A 13755-nucleotide genomic window follows, 5' to 3' on the forward strand; every position below is an offset into this window, starting at 1 on the left:
AGTGATTATTACGAATCGCCAAATATGGGAATCAGGAGGGCCTATTATTTCACCAGGATCGATTATTTTTTACACAGATGGTTCCAAAATGAATGATAGCTTCGGAGCTGGTATTATAGGCCCGGGGATTCATGTTTCAATACCTATGGGAAGATGGACAACCGTCTTCTTTGCAGAAGTATACGCCATCTTAGAATGTGCATATATATGTTTGAAAAGAAACTACAGACATGCAAGGATTTGCATATTTTCAAATAGTCAGGCGGCTCTGAATGCATTAAAATGTTTCACATGCCAATCAAAATTGGTTTGGGAATGTATAACAATTAAGCAATTGGCTATGAAAAACCAGGTCCATCTGTACTGGGTGCCAGGCCATTGTGGGATTGAAGGAAACGATAAAGGACAATATCATTCAGTTCAATTGGAAAGCTATAAAAAATTTAAGGCAATCAAAACTCTTCATAACTCCAAACAAACAAATAACGGAAAAAATCTTGAATTTAAATCAAAAATCACTAAGAATATTTATTGGGCTGCTTACGGGACACTGTCCGGCAAGATATCATTTGAAAAAGATAAGTCGAAGTCAAATTGATGTCTGTCGGTTTTGTGGCTGTGAAAAAGAGACCTCTCAACATCTGCTTTGTGACTGTCCAGCATTATTTGCAAGTAGGAAAAAATATTTCAACAAGGGCATTCTAAATCCTTTTGAAATTTGGTTACAGAAGCCTAATCTAGTAGTTAAATTTATTTTAAAGGTCATTCCGGATTGGGATACCTCGCATCATCAGATAACGGCAGTTATCCTGAATGGTAACTCTCCGTACTGAGCACGTTGCGATAGTAAACAGGGGTATACCACAATAGATCAATTAATGGTCGCAGTGGTTCAAATCCCAACAAAAAAAAAAAGATCATATTCAAAATTATAGAAAATTCATCATAAAATGGTCCTACTGTGGCCCAAAATCAAGTAGTGGACCCAATTGAAGCTGTTATTGTAATTATTTATGCATATCAAACACTACTAATCTAAATGTCATTAAAACTGACACTTGATAGAGGCTCAAAATCGTGACTTGGAAGCATTGTAGACGTGTATGTGGTCGACTGTGTTTGTTGTTTTTGGCTCCGGTAATTAATTGTTCGTTGCGTGTTTTCGATCTCAATACCTGCCTTGCTGTTTGAATAGTGGTAGCCGATATTCATAGCTATTGTTGCCAATAGTATCAGCACACGATAGTTAAGTTGAACTATCGAAAACGATTAGAGAAGCAAACCTGTTTTTGGTGGAGTCGTGTGGAACCTAAATCGAAACAAAGGATTGTTGTGTTCTGTCGATGATTGTTTCTCTTGTCTGCATCTACAACGGCCTCAGTGTGTTGCTGTTGCTTCTATTGAACTCTCGCCGAGCGGTGTCACGAACACGTGCGCAAATTTGCTGGTTGAAAATACTGCCGTTTGATTTTGCTGGGAACAGCTGATCTTTGTTTATATTTTCAACCAGCATTCTTCAAGTAGTGTAGGTGACATGTAACGTGTATGTACACGAGCGCAAAAACCACTATTCGCTACTAGTGCCACCTACCTTTGAGAAGCGGAAACTTGTTTGGAAATAGGGTGCGTCATAATGGAGCAAAAATGTAGCACATGCAAAAAGGACTGCTGTGCCGGTGAAGCAACAGTTGTATGTGAAGGTTTCTGCGAAGGTATTCGTAGATTCCATGCGATTTGCGTTGGACTTAACGATGAAGAGGCAGATGTTTGTCTTCATAGGAACATTATGTGGATGTGCGACAACTGTCGCGGCTTCATGGAAGATATGCGTTTCCGTTCTACAGTTAATGCAGCAAAATCGTTGGAAAGCCCCGTCATAGGTTGACTGCATCAAAAGTGAAGTTGCAAAGATCAGTAGAATGATAAGCGAGATGAATGAAACGGTCGGTTCATTGATCACTAATTCGCACACTGTGTCGCTCAATGCATTATCATCGCCACCAGATGAAATGCCACCGTTATCGTCGACACAAATTTTGCCGAATGCGTCATCTGCCACATGTGGCGAGAACCTCAATGGAACAAACGAGACATTCAAGCTTTATCTTTCCAATATTGCGAACGACGTTACTGAAGATGAAATTAAACAAATGGTTAAGGATGCTATCTGTGTGGACGCAATATTTGCAATAACTTGCTTAAAACCAAGTTGGAAGGACGTTTCTACGATGGAATTCATTTCATTCAAAGTGGAAATCGACGGTAGGCATCGAGCTACAGCACTGAATTCAACAAACTGGCCTAAGGGGATACGCTACCGTGAATTCAAAGAATACACCGCAACAACGTGGAGACCCGATCGTCGATGATGGACTTTTTATGCTAAATTGATTTTGATTTGTGTTTTTAATAATGTTTGCTTGTTATAATGTTAGTAGTGTCTATAAGCTTGATTGTTCATTTCATGTTGATGTGTTAACCGTTGTAGTTGGTGTATATTTTGCATTCGTATTAGAAATTAAGATTCAGTCTGTGCAGTATTATTACTGAAGATGGTGAATAAATAAATAAATAAATAAATGATGTAGGTTTAATTTACAAAAGTAATACTCTACATGATGTTTCTATAACTAATTATAATTAAAATTATTTTAACAAATGCTTGGGGTTGGTTAATTGGAGTTGGAAAATATTGCAAGTCATCCCGTTTGACGGTATATGAAAATCAAGTGGATAGCAGCCAGAAGCCAAATACACATTTGTACTATGTTTTTGTAAGGAAAATTGCAAATCAATAAAAATCTGAAACAGGTTAAGCCTTACATGTTTTTATTGCAACTATCAACATTTTCACATAGTTTCATTATTCGTTTCCATTTCTAAGCATGTTACAAAGCCATTGACTCGCTATCAAATTTTCTTTTGCGAGTTTTCTTAGGTTCTAACGTTTTCAATCTGAACAAAGTAAATTTCCTGATTAGTTTATCTTTGATGCTGTGACAATTTATAAAGTGAGATGCTTCAACTGAACTTTATAAGGATACAATCTTTTCAAACTGATTACCTACATTAGTATTAGCTGTTTTCACATGAGTTCTGAACATAACTTCGGGGCCAACGAAAAATTTGAACGTTTCTCTGCTAGCATACTCTAGTGCATTGCCTGTAAAATCCTTAAGTATTGTAAATTTCGTAAAATTCGATAAGAATGGTTGACTTGAAATGCATGTTTTATCACACATGAGTGATTCCAAGCAACAGCACTAAAATTTGGTAAATTTTTTAATTCATTTTTTTCTATTGAGCTGAAACTTTGCACAGTTTTCCAGTTCCATCTAAATCGTCATTTTCCGATATCAAATCTTCAAGTTGAGTCACGACTAACTTTTCAAAAGGGTGTATGTGAAAATGGTTCAAAAATATTCAAAAAGCTGCACAGCAAAAACGGTTCGTTCGATTGTTAGACAACTAAAGAAACAAAGTTAGACAACTAAATAAAGATTCCAAAAAAAATACACACAGTGAAAAACAAATTTTTTTTTGCACTAAAAAACATAATTTTTGACACAAAAACTCAAATATCTCAAAACCCTATCGGAATACCAACGTAATTTTTTGAGGTCCATTATATTAGCTATCTACCATAAAAATTTGGTGATGGTAAACCAATAAACAAAAAAGTTATGACATTTCAAACTTGTCACAATTTTCACATTTAGTAGAAAAAAAAAAAAAATTCGGTGTAAATTATTACGGGAACCGCAGTTTGTTGCTGATTTTATTGTTAAGGGCCTTGCGTGAATTAAACAAGTCGTTTTCATGTATTCATTAGTATTATGTATATTATATGTATATGTATAAATATTATATGTATATGTATATATGTATAAATTAAAATGAATTAACAGATTACACGAAAATATTTTTTTTTTACCGGGATATTTTTTTTTAGAGTATGATCGATGAGTTTCTAAATGTTATAGGGCAAACGCTCCCTTAGTGGAGGTAGCTCCAATAGTGGAGGTAGTGTGTTTTGGCATGTTTCGAGCTAATAAATGATTATGTGATATTTTTGTATTATGTACGATGCGAAAATGATACAAGTAATAAAATTCATGAAATTTAACCGTAAAACTATTTAAAACAATTATTTTGCTTAATTTTTTTGCTCCTTTGCACCAATAGTGGTGCATCAGTACCCATAGTGGAGGGTCCCATAAGAAATCAATGGTTTGCGCCACTAAAGGAACCATCCTTAAAATATACCTCCACTAAAGGAACAGTGTTCCTATTATTGGTGCAAGGCTTTTTGCAGGGAAATTTCAAATGAATCGTGATTTTTATACATTTGAATGATAGAAAGATTTGATACGTTAAAATCATATATTTCATGATCTTAACACCGTGTTTTAGCGGTTTTCCCTTAGGTGCACCACTAATGGTACACTTGCCCTATATAAACTTTAAAAGTTTTGGATTTGGGTATGCGTTATGAGATCATGAAAACATTTTATTAATACTTATTTATTTATTTATTGTTATTCAATTTTTTTACAATATCGAACACTTTTGCATCATTATCAGTACAGTTCGAGTATAGTTTTGCTTTAATTTTATTTTCTGACAATGGAATGAAACAGTGAAATTTTTGGGTTCCTTGGATCGTTTTCGCGTTATTATATTGCTCGCTGAGCTCTGATGCCGTTAATTCGTACTCTTCAGTAGTAGTAAAACAAAATGATAATTTTGTTAAATCTTCTTCTTTTCTGCGATTCGCCCAATCAAATAGTTCTTTTGCAGTTTTAATTGGATGCTCACGTTCTTTGACTAAACTTGCTCTTGTGGCCATGCGTTATGGCATAGCATCACAAGGACCTTTGCCATGTGAGGTAGCAAAGAAATGCCATTCTGCATCAATTCCGTACTTTGATTTAAATTGACATAGGCTCGAAAAATTCTTACGGTTTTTGTACTGCGATGCTGCTCCATCAGACATGAAATATATCTTTCTGATTTCTTTATCCTTATCAACGCGTAAAAAGTTAATCATTTTGGCAATAAACAAATTTACAGATACTGAGTCGTGTCTTAAATCTTCGGAAATTACAATAAAACTAAAATGTTCAATTTGCGTACTTTCATTGAAATAAATAACGAATGGATGAATTGTAGCTTGTTGTACGTTCCAGTGATGGAACTGCACTTCATCTTGCAATACAAAGCTATAGTTTTCAGAAAAATCACAAATGACTACAAATTCACCATCTTGTAATGTATTTTTCGTATTTTTTTAAAAGCGGGATTGCTCTGTTTTAATAAAGTCGTGAGGAATTAAACTTTCTAATTTCAAGCAAAAAAATGACACAAACTCATCTACAGGTTTTACAATAGTTTCTAGGTCACACCTATCCGTGGTCACCCATTGCTCAAATGATAACTGATCAATATAATTTTCTTCAAACTCAGCGAATAAAGTATTTTCCAATGATGAAGAATCTGGACAATCCGAACAAGATCGTAGATAGCAATTTGATGTTGTATTTTCACACAAAAGACTACCAGTTAACATTTTAATATCCTTTAATAAATTGATTCTTTTCAAACTATGTAAGATTAGGTTAATATTTTCGTGTGTTGTGCACACACAAACATTATGTGTTCCTGAATTGGATAGAAGCTTGCATTGCTTTGGACGAAGGCTTGCAAATGAGGAAAAACCTACCTTAATATTTTCGTTAATTTCCTTGAAGCGTGTATACGCTTCTTTCAAAGTAGTCATCATTAATCGTTTTTGGATTGCTTGACGCTTTCCATCTTTTTTTACAGATACATAATCTTTTTGGCCAGGCATAGCTCTACTTACTTCATCGTCTTCAAAATATTGAATTATTTTTTCTTTTGTCTCATCTGTTAATGAAGTACTCGACCTAGCATTTTTGGTTGCAAGACAGTTATTTTTGAATTGTTTTGCCTCTTTTGCTGTATTTCTATTGGTTTTGAACTCATCAATGGCGTCTTGAATAGTCCACGAGCTTGGCAGCATCGACAAAATCAATAATTTTTCTTTCCTTGTCGTGGCTAGATTCGAGAACCTTTCCTTCATATTCATAATTACCTCATCGTAGTCTGTATTTTCCACATCCTCAGGTCCTAATTTGAAGAGGTTTCTTCGTACAGCTTCGTTGATTTCACGGTATTTTTTCTCGGGATAATTGACGTAACCCATCTTCGTCCATTTAATCGGAGTCACTTTTATTCCAGCTATCCCTTCGTTGAAGCGTTCGATGTTGACCTTCTGGATGCACTCATCTTCTGATTGATTTGTTGAAACAGATGTCGCTGATGGTACCGTGGCAAGACTATCTGCACTTGGTACTTCTGGTAACTCCTCAGTTGTTGTCGGTGCATCTAGTAATTCCTCAGTTGTTGTTGTTTTCGAACTTCCTGCAACCTGATCCACCGATGATGTACAGATTGCCCGTTTGTCAACGTTTAAACGGCAGGACGTACAAATGCGTAAATTTGTATTCAATGTAGACATTGGAGCATAACCAGTCGCTTTCAGTTTATCGGTGAGATTTCGTAGCTCTTTCGAACACTTTTTATCTGCAAACGGCCTGCAACAGTTGAGAAAGCGACTACTCATGTTGCTCGTTAGATTTTAATAAACAAAATCACTTTTAAGTTTTTACTGACTAGTTTGGTGTCGTTTGCTTGACTGAAGAAAAATTTTACAATTAAATCTTTTATAACCATAGTGGTAGTATATTTTTAGCTTTTTCGTGAGTATGTTCATGGTATGTACCTATCATGTTTTTGATGTTGTTGAAGTTACTCGCTTTCTCCCAAATATGATTAACAAAGTCTATTCTCTACCAAGGCGGGTCAATACCCAGGTGTAATCAGATTTTAACTTTGTGGAGAAAACCAGCGCCGAGAAAACCGACCTGCTTTACGTATACTAGATCACCTGGGTATAGACCCGCCTTGTTCTCTACGAGGTAAACTTTTTGCAGGTACCGTAAAACGGGGTAACTTTGATAATGCGGGTAACTTTGATAATGCGAGACTCTCAACATACTAAACGAAATAACAAAGTTTCTATTAATCTGTTAAGCAAAACGAATGCAAAAGTAAAGAGTATTAGTATGACACTTCATGTTAAAGCTATTTCTGTTGGAATCAAGTACATTTGAGGATTTATATGCAAATATGGAAAATTTATAAGATTTTAGCAATTTTGAAATGCTCTCAAACAATCTGTTCTACGATCACTATTTGATGAAGTCATTTTGAATTCGTCACTTATACTTGACAGCCTAGTTATAGTAGAACTCGTATTCGGTCTCAAAACTCTTAGCGAATACTATTTTTACAAACTGGGGCCATTTTTGTAATCTAAGTCAGAAATTTCCATATAGCTTCAAACGCCTAAAGATATGCAATGCCCTACAAATGTTCTGTAATTCATTCAATTTTGTTCGACTGATGCTCCATTATCAAAGTTACCCCAAAACAGAAAACCTACTTTCGATTATATGAAAAATTATAAATCCATTAAGAATAAATCTTTTGGAAATCTATCAACTGGAATCGATAGTTAGGATACCAGTACTTGTTTTAAAAATATGAATTAAAATTCTTTTAAACATCATGCGTAAATATTGAAGTTTTCTTCGAAAAAACTATCAAAGTTACCCCGTTTTACGGTACTAACTTTTCCAACAGTATTGCTTACACCTAAAAAAAAAACTGTTAATATTTCTGTGCAAAACTATCCTTATAAAACTAAAACTGTTTGAAATCTTGGCACGTATGAAGCATCCTTAAAAGATATTGCTTTTTGATACCGACCAAATTCGCCAAATGACCCGGATTACGGTAACATTTTATTAGTCCGACAGTAATTGACCAATATACAGTACATTGCATAATACATTTAAAGCTCTTTCGACGTTTTGTAAAAGATGCGTGAATATTTTGACTCGCAGATTCTTTCCTTATCCCACTAACCCAATATCTTTTCCACGGAAACTGTGGATATGCAGAGGTATACTCGGTCTCTAGTAACAATGGTTATTTAACATTCTTTCCCTTCCCCGATAACCGTAAGGACGTGGCCGCCACCGTTAACGACTTTTAAATTATAAGCTTTCGGATTGTGCATTTTCAGAATGGTAGCAAATTGTTTAACTGACATTTTTCCGATATTATATCTAGATACACAATGAATCCTAACCATCTTAGCAAGTGCCTTCAGATTTTATATTCTTTGATGCTTTTTGTTAAATGTCGAATTACAGATAATTATTGCCATCATCGATACTTCACAAACAGTTTTTCAGTTTGAAACTGAGACTTATACGATGAAATTGTGTTCACTGTGTTTCAGTTGAAAAATTGAATATAGTGAATGCATTTTCTTTCAAGTAAAAAAACGCTATTTTCTGCAAAATTGGACCTTAGTGACTAAACTATAAATTGCACTTTACAGCACTCAATGAGATGACGAGAGTTTACATTTTTAAATACAAATTTCCTAATGATGAACTGCACAACTTGTGTCAAAACAATTTATTGGCGATTTTTGAGGCATGATTTAGGAAATCCGCGATTTCCGCGACAAAATTGCAGTCATTCGTGATGTTTGCGCCTGGCGAAATTCGCGACTGTTGTAACAGTCCTGATATCGAGTCGCAGGATCTTTTTGCAATATGTTTTTTAAGTTCTTGGACATCCGGGAAAAATCCGGGAATTTGAAAACTGATTTTGAATGGACACCCTGGAAATGGGCCACCATCGATGAAACTAAGAAACAAAAAGATTTGAATAGTACTAACGGATCGGATGAGACCAAAGAAATGAAAAGAATTTATGAAGCATTGCGTCACACGAAACCATCCACCTGGTTCGTCGATAAAGGTCAACACAGTATTACACCTGGAACTTCAGGACTACATAAGACGTCGGCACGCGTATCTGTGAAAAGGTATCGTATTGTCTTAGTCGATTATAGTTTACACAAATTGTATTTATTGTAGAATAAATATTTTTACATTCACGCATTACTCTTAAAGTGTAACGTAATTCATTTAGGGGTTGTCCATTAATTACGTAAGGAGTTATGGGGGAGAAGGGGCTTAGAATTCTAACGTGCCATGCAAATAATTTCTCGTTCACTCTTATCATATATTGCAGCATTATTTTTTTTTTTTGAAAACTATATGAACCTTGTCCTGTTTTATGTATTATTCACCTCCCTTTTGAAGCGCGGCACAAAGTAGCCTGAACCCTTATATAGGGAAACTTAGTATTTTCAGATGTTTTGTTTTCATCGTCATGAGTGGTTTTTGTCGACCAAATCTTCTGAAATTCGACAGTAAAATAGGCCTATGTGCTAAAATCCTAATAGTATTGATTCAAATTTCGAGTCCAATAGGTTTCAGATAACCACCCAATAGGAAAAGAACTGCCGAAAATACAATAAGTCACTCTAATACCAACCACTAATGTGACTACAATTATGGAGACGCATTGTGCTTCGTTATTTTACTTTCTTTAAAATGTTATATTCTATGGATTGATCCTGACTGATTCATTGTTAATTCAGGCCAAGTTAAGAAGTTAAGTTTAAGACCCTTTTTATTTGGATATGTATGAATATTAGTGTGAGACAAAATTTAGATTCCCGCTACTGTCCAATCTTTGGGTCCTATAAAAATAGTGCAAAATTTCAGTTCGAATGATGAAACTATAGTTTAGCGCCAGCCGTTCAAAATTTGTATAGGTTTTACTATGGAAAAACTTACTTTTGCAAAGGAAAATAGCCAGAAGCCTGGCCTTTATAAAATATAAAATTCTGAACATATACCTCGATAGGTCTATGAAGAATATTGCCGAAGACCGCGAGGCAATCCGACCTTGTGAAAAAGTTATTCAATGAAAACCGATCGGTAAGGTGACTTTAATTAAAACGTAGAGAAATAACAATAATAACAAAATAAGACAAAATTTCCGAATAGTAAATGCTTATTAACTTTTTTCACAGGTATCGAATTGCTTACTTTTGGCGATTTTTCTTTGCAAGAGTAAGTTTTCCCATAGTATATCCCATAGAAACTTTAAACGGTTTGCACTAAATCATATCTTCATCAATCGGATTGAAATTTCGCGCAAAGTTAAAATAAAGCTCAAATAAAACCCGGAAAGTAGACTGGATTGAGATTTTATATATTTCATATAACTGTGTGCTAGGCTAATGAGCATGTACCTATATATTTTTTGTTTGTTTTCCAGACATCAAGCCATCGATGCTGATACGTATTCCAAGGTGGAAATACTACATGAAAAACATATTCATGGTCGTCGGATCGTTGACTACGAATATTTTATCAAATGGATAACATTGGCTCAAGCCACTCACTCACAGACATGCTTGGGAGTATTGAATCCATATCAAGAGAATTATAAATCAAAGGGGTCTTCCATTTATGTAAATGTTAACTTACAATGTAATGTTTGCGGTAAAATGGTAAAAGGATCATCAGAACAGCCTTCGACAATGAAACGTCTCCGGCGTACTGTTGGCTGGGCGATTCTGTGCAGTGGTACTACATACACCCAAGCACACGAATTGTTTTCTTTTTTGGATATACCATTTTTGACACGTAATGCTGTAATGAAAGATGAGATAGCGTTACATAATGTGCTTGAGGAAGCACTGCAAGATTCGTTGAATCAAGCCATCGAAGGGGAAAAGGCCGCGGTGTTGGAAGAACAATGCCCAAATGTAAACGCATCAGTGATCGAAGAGTATGTCAAGTCCTGTGCTGCTTTGGATGGTTCATGGGGACAACGTAGCAACGGCCATAGGTATAATTAAGCATCGGGTTGTGTAGCTATAATTGTAACCAGAACCAAAAAAGTATGCTATGTCGGTTGTAAAAATAAGCGATGTGTAGCTTGTACAATCAATGTGTCAAGGGCTAAGAATAATCAGCCCATACGCAAGCATAAATGCTACAGGAATTACAAAGGTTATTATTAAAATTCATTGGCTTTTTTCGGTGAATACAATATCTATACTCAGAGTGAAAGGGAGTAACGAAAGTAATGAAATGACAAGATGGATAGAATCGCAAGCGAGCGACGAGAGAAATGAATAGAAGTTGAAAATTTGTTTTAACAGAGGGCCATATGTGTGAACAACACAATCGAAACGACAAATCGTTGCCTAACGTCCTGGTCTTGAACGGCTAGATGTTGTAGTGTTGGTCACTACTAACACTAGACAGGCAAAAATTTGTCGCCTCGACCTGTTAACTATATTGTTCGGCGTATGTAACAGTTCTATCGATCGTTGGCATATTTTCGGAGATTGATACGAAATTGACGTTACTTATTGGATCACTTGGGCAAATTAGGGGTATGCGATATTAGACGCGAAAAAATCCAATAAGTAACGTCAATTTCGTATCAATCTCCGAAAATATGCCAACGATCGATAGAACTGTTACATACGCCGAACAATATAGTTAACAGGTCGAGGCGACAAATTTTTGCCTGTCTAGTGTTAGTAGTGACCAACACTACAACATCTAGCCGTTCAAGACCAGGACGTTAGGCAACGATTTGTCGTTTCGATTGTGTTGTTCACACATATGGCCCTCTGTTAAAACAAATTTTCAACTTCTATTCATTTCTCTCGTCGCTCGCTTGCGATTCTATCCATCTTGTCATTTCATTACTTTCGTTACTCCCTTTCACTCTGAGTATAGATATTGTATTCACCGAAAAAAGCCAATGAATTTTAATAATAATAAAGTCATGCGGTGATTAAACCTTATAAATGTAGAATTACAAAGGTGCATCCGGAGGCATGGAACCCGCTATAATCATTGAAGGATTTGAGGTTCTAAGAAAAAAAAGGATTGAAGTTCACTACGGTAGTTACCGATGGAGATTCCACTACAGTAGCACACCTAAAAAACCGTTGCAAATATGGACCAGAAATACGTCACCAATTGTGCTGCAACCATGTACTGAAAAATATGGGAAAAAAGCTACGAGAGGTATGTGTCCTATTATTGGTACCCTATTCGCCAGAAGCACGGATTCGCTTCACCTAACATTGCAACACCCTAGAAAAGTTTAGAACCCCTACAACAGCAACTGTTTAGGGTGTTGCATAATCCAGAACGAGGGTGGCAATACTCGGTGAAGTGATTCCATGCTTTTGGTGGGTAGTGTATTTTGATAGTTTCAACATGCAATGCATTTGAGGAATCGATTAATATATAAACAATTATTGATTAACCTATCATTAAGGTACGGAATATAAAATAGTAATAAGATGTCGGCAATCGTAGCGTTTCGATCCAAACAGAACTTTTTTTGGGGACGTCTTATTCTTCATTCAAGTTTACGTTTATTATTAAATTTTAAATTTTAGCTCTACGTTATTGGTATACTATGGGACATAATAGTACACTACAGTACTAACCCGATTGTCACAGCTTCATTTGAGGATGATTTTTGCTCTAACTTTTTCTTAATTCAATTTTCTTCAAAATGTTTTAAGTTAACACTTTTAACCCAGTTCAAATTATTAGGAATATGAATAATATAGGGAAGAATGAATTTGATGATATGTTTACATTTTAAAAGGAAACTGAAAAGCATGTTGGAAAAGGGGCTGACAAAATCGAGTTTCTTATATTTGTGATTATGAACATTGTGAATATTTAATACCCTAATAAATGCCTTTATGTCCAATTTTGTGCATTTTAGATTAAAAGTCCAAAGCAGTATGCGGTTGTTGTCAAGAAATGTATCGATAGAACCACAAGAGGCATAAGAGCTGCAATAAAGCACTGTGCTGAGAACACTTCCGGAAAGGATATAGAAGGTTTGAGATATGATATCCGCAATGCTCCATTTCATGCATTTGGGAGACACTCCAAATGCCGTGACTACTTCTGCACAATTAAAGAGGATACTGAGGAAAGTAACTTGATTTCTGAACTGGAGGAGGCTGGAATTTGGAATAAAATCTTGGTGATAGTCGAAAAAAACCGTTGCCAAAGCTGAATCTATTATTGAAAATAGAACCAGTAATTTGTAAGTGGCAACATATATTTGCAAACTTCCAGGTATATTTTGCATATTTCGTCAACAGGGTCGAAAATCTATACTGTCGGCTCAGCAAATATAATGTAGGAAAGAGGGTGGACACCATGAGTAGAGGTTCTTACCAAAGAAGAGTACAAGTGACAGTGTTGCAGCATAATGATGGATACTCGTGGCAAGAGAAATACATGCGCATGTTCACTGGAGATGATCCTGTTTTTTTTTTCATGAGGAAAATGATAGAAGAGAAAAAAAGTTCTTCGCGTCGGACAAAAATAGCACGAAACAAAACTACTCATTGTCGGCGCAATGCAACACAATGTGTCGAAGAAGAACTCGATTATGGGGAAGAGGCTGTGGCTGCTGCGGAAAACTAAACTAATGAGCATTATGATCATTTGACAGTTAAGTCAAAATATGAGGTAAATTTGAACAGCTATAAATTTCATATATAGACTATGGATTTTATGTTTAATTGATGCATACATGCTTGACTATTTGCTCATGCTGCTAATTTTTATTAAGGTCATTGCAATCATTTAATAAATTTTAGCCTATATTGTCGATTTCTCCTCAAGTTGGATCGCCACAAAAGTGTGCACGCTCCTTCAAAGTCAGATAGCAGCT

This window comes from Aedes aegypti, chromosome 3 (assembly GCF_002204515.2).
Source record: "Aedes aegypti strain LVP_AGWG chromosome 3, AaegL5.0 Primary Assembly, whole genome shotgun sequence".
NCBI classification, from domain to species: Eukaryota; Metazoa; Arthropoda; class Insecta; order Diptera; family Culicidae; genus Aedes; species Aedes aegypti.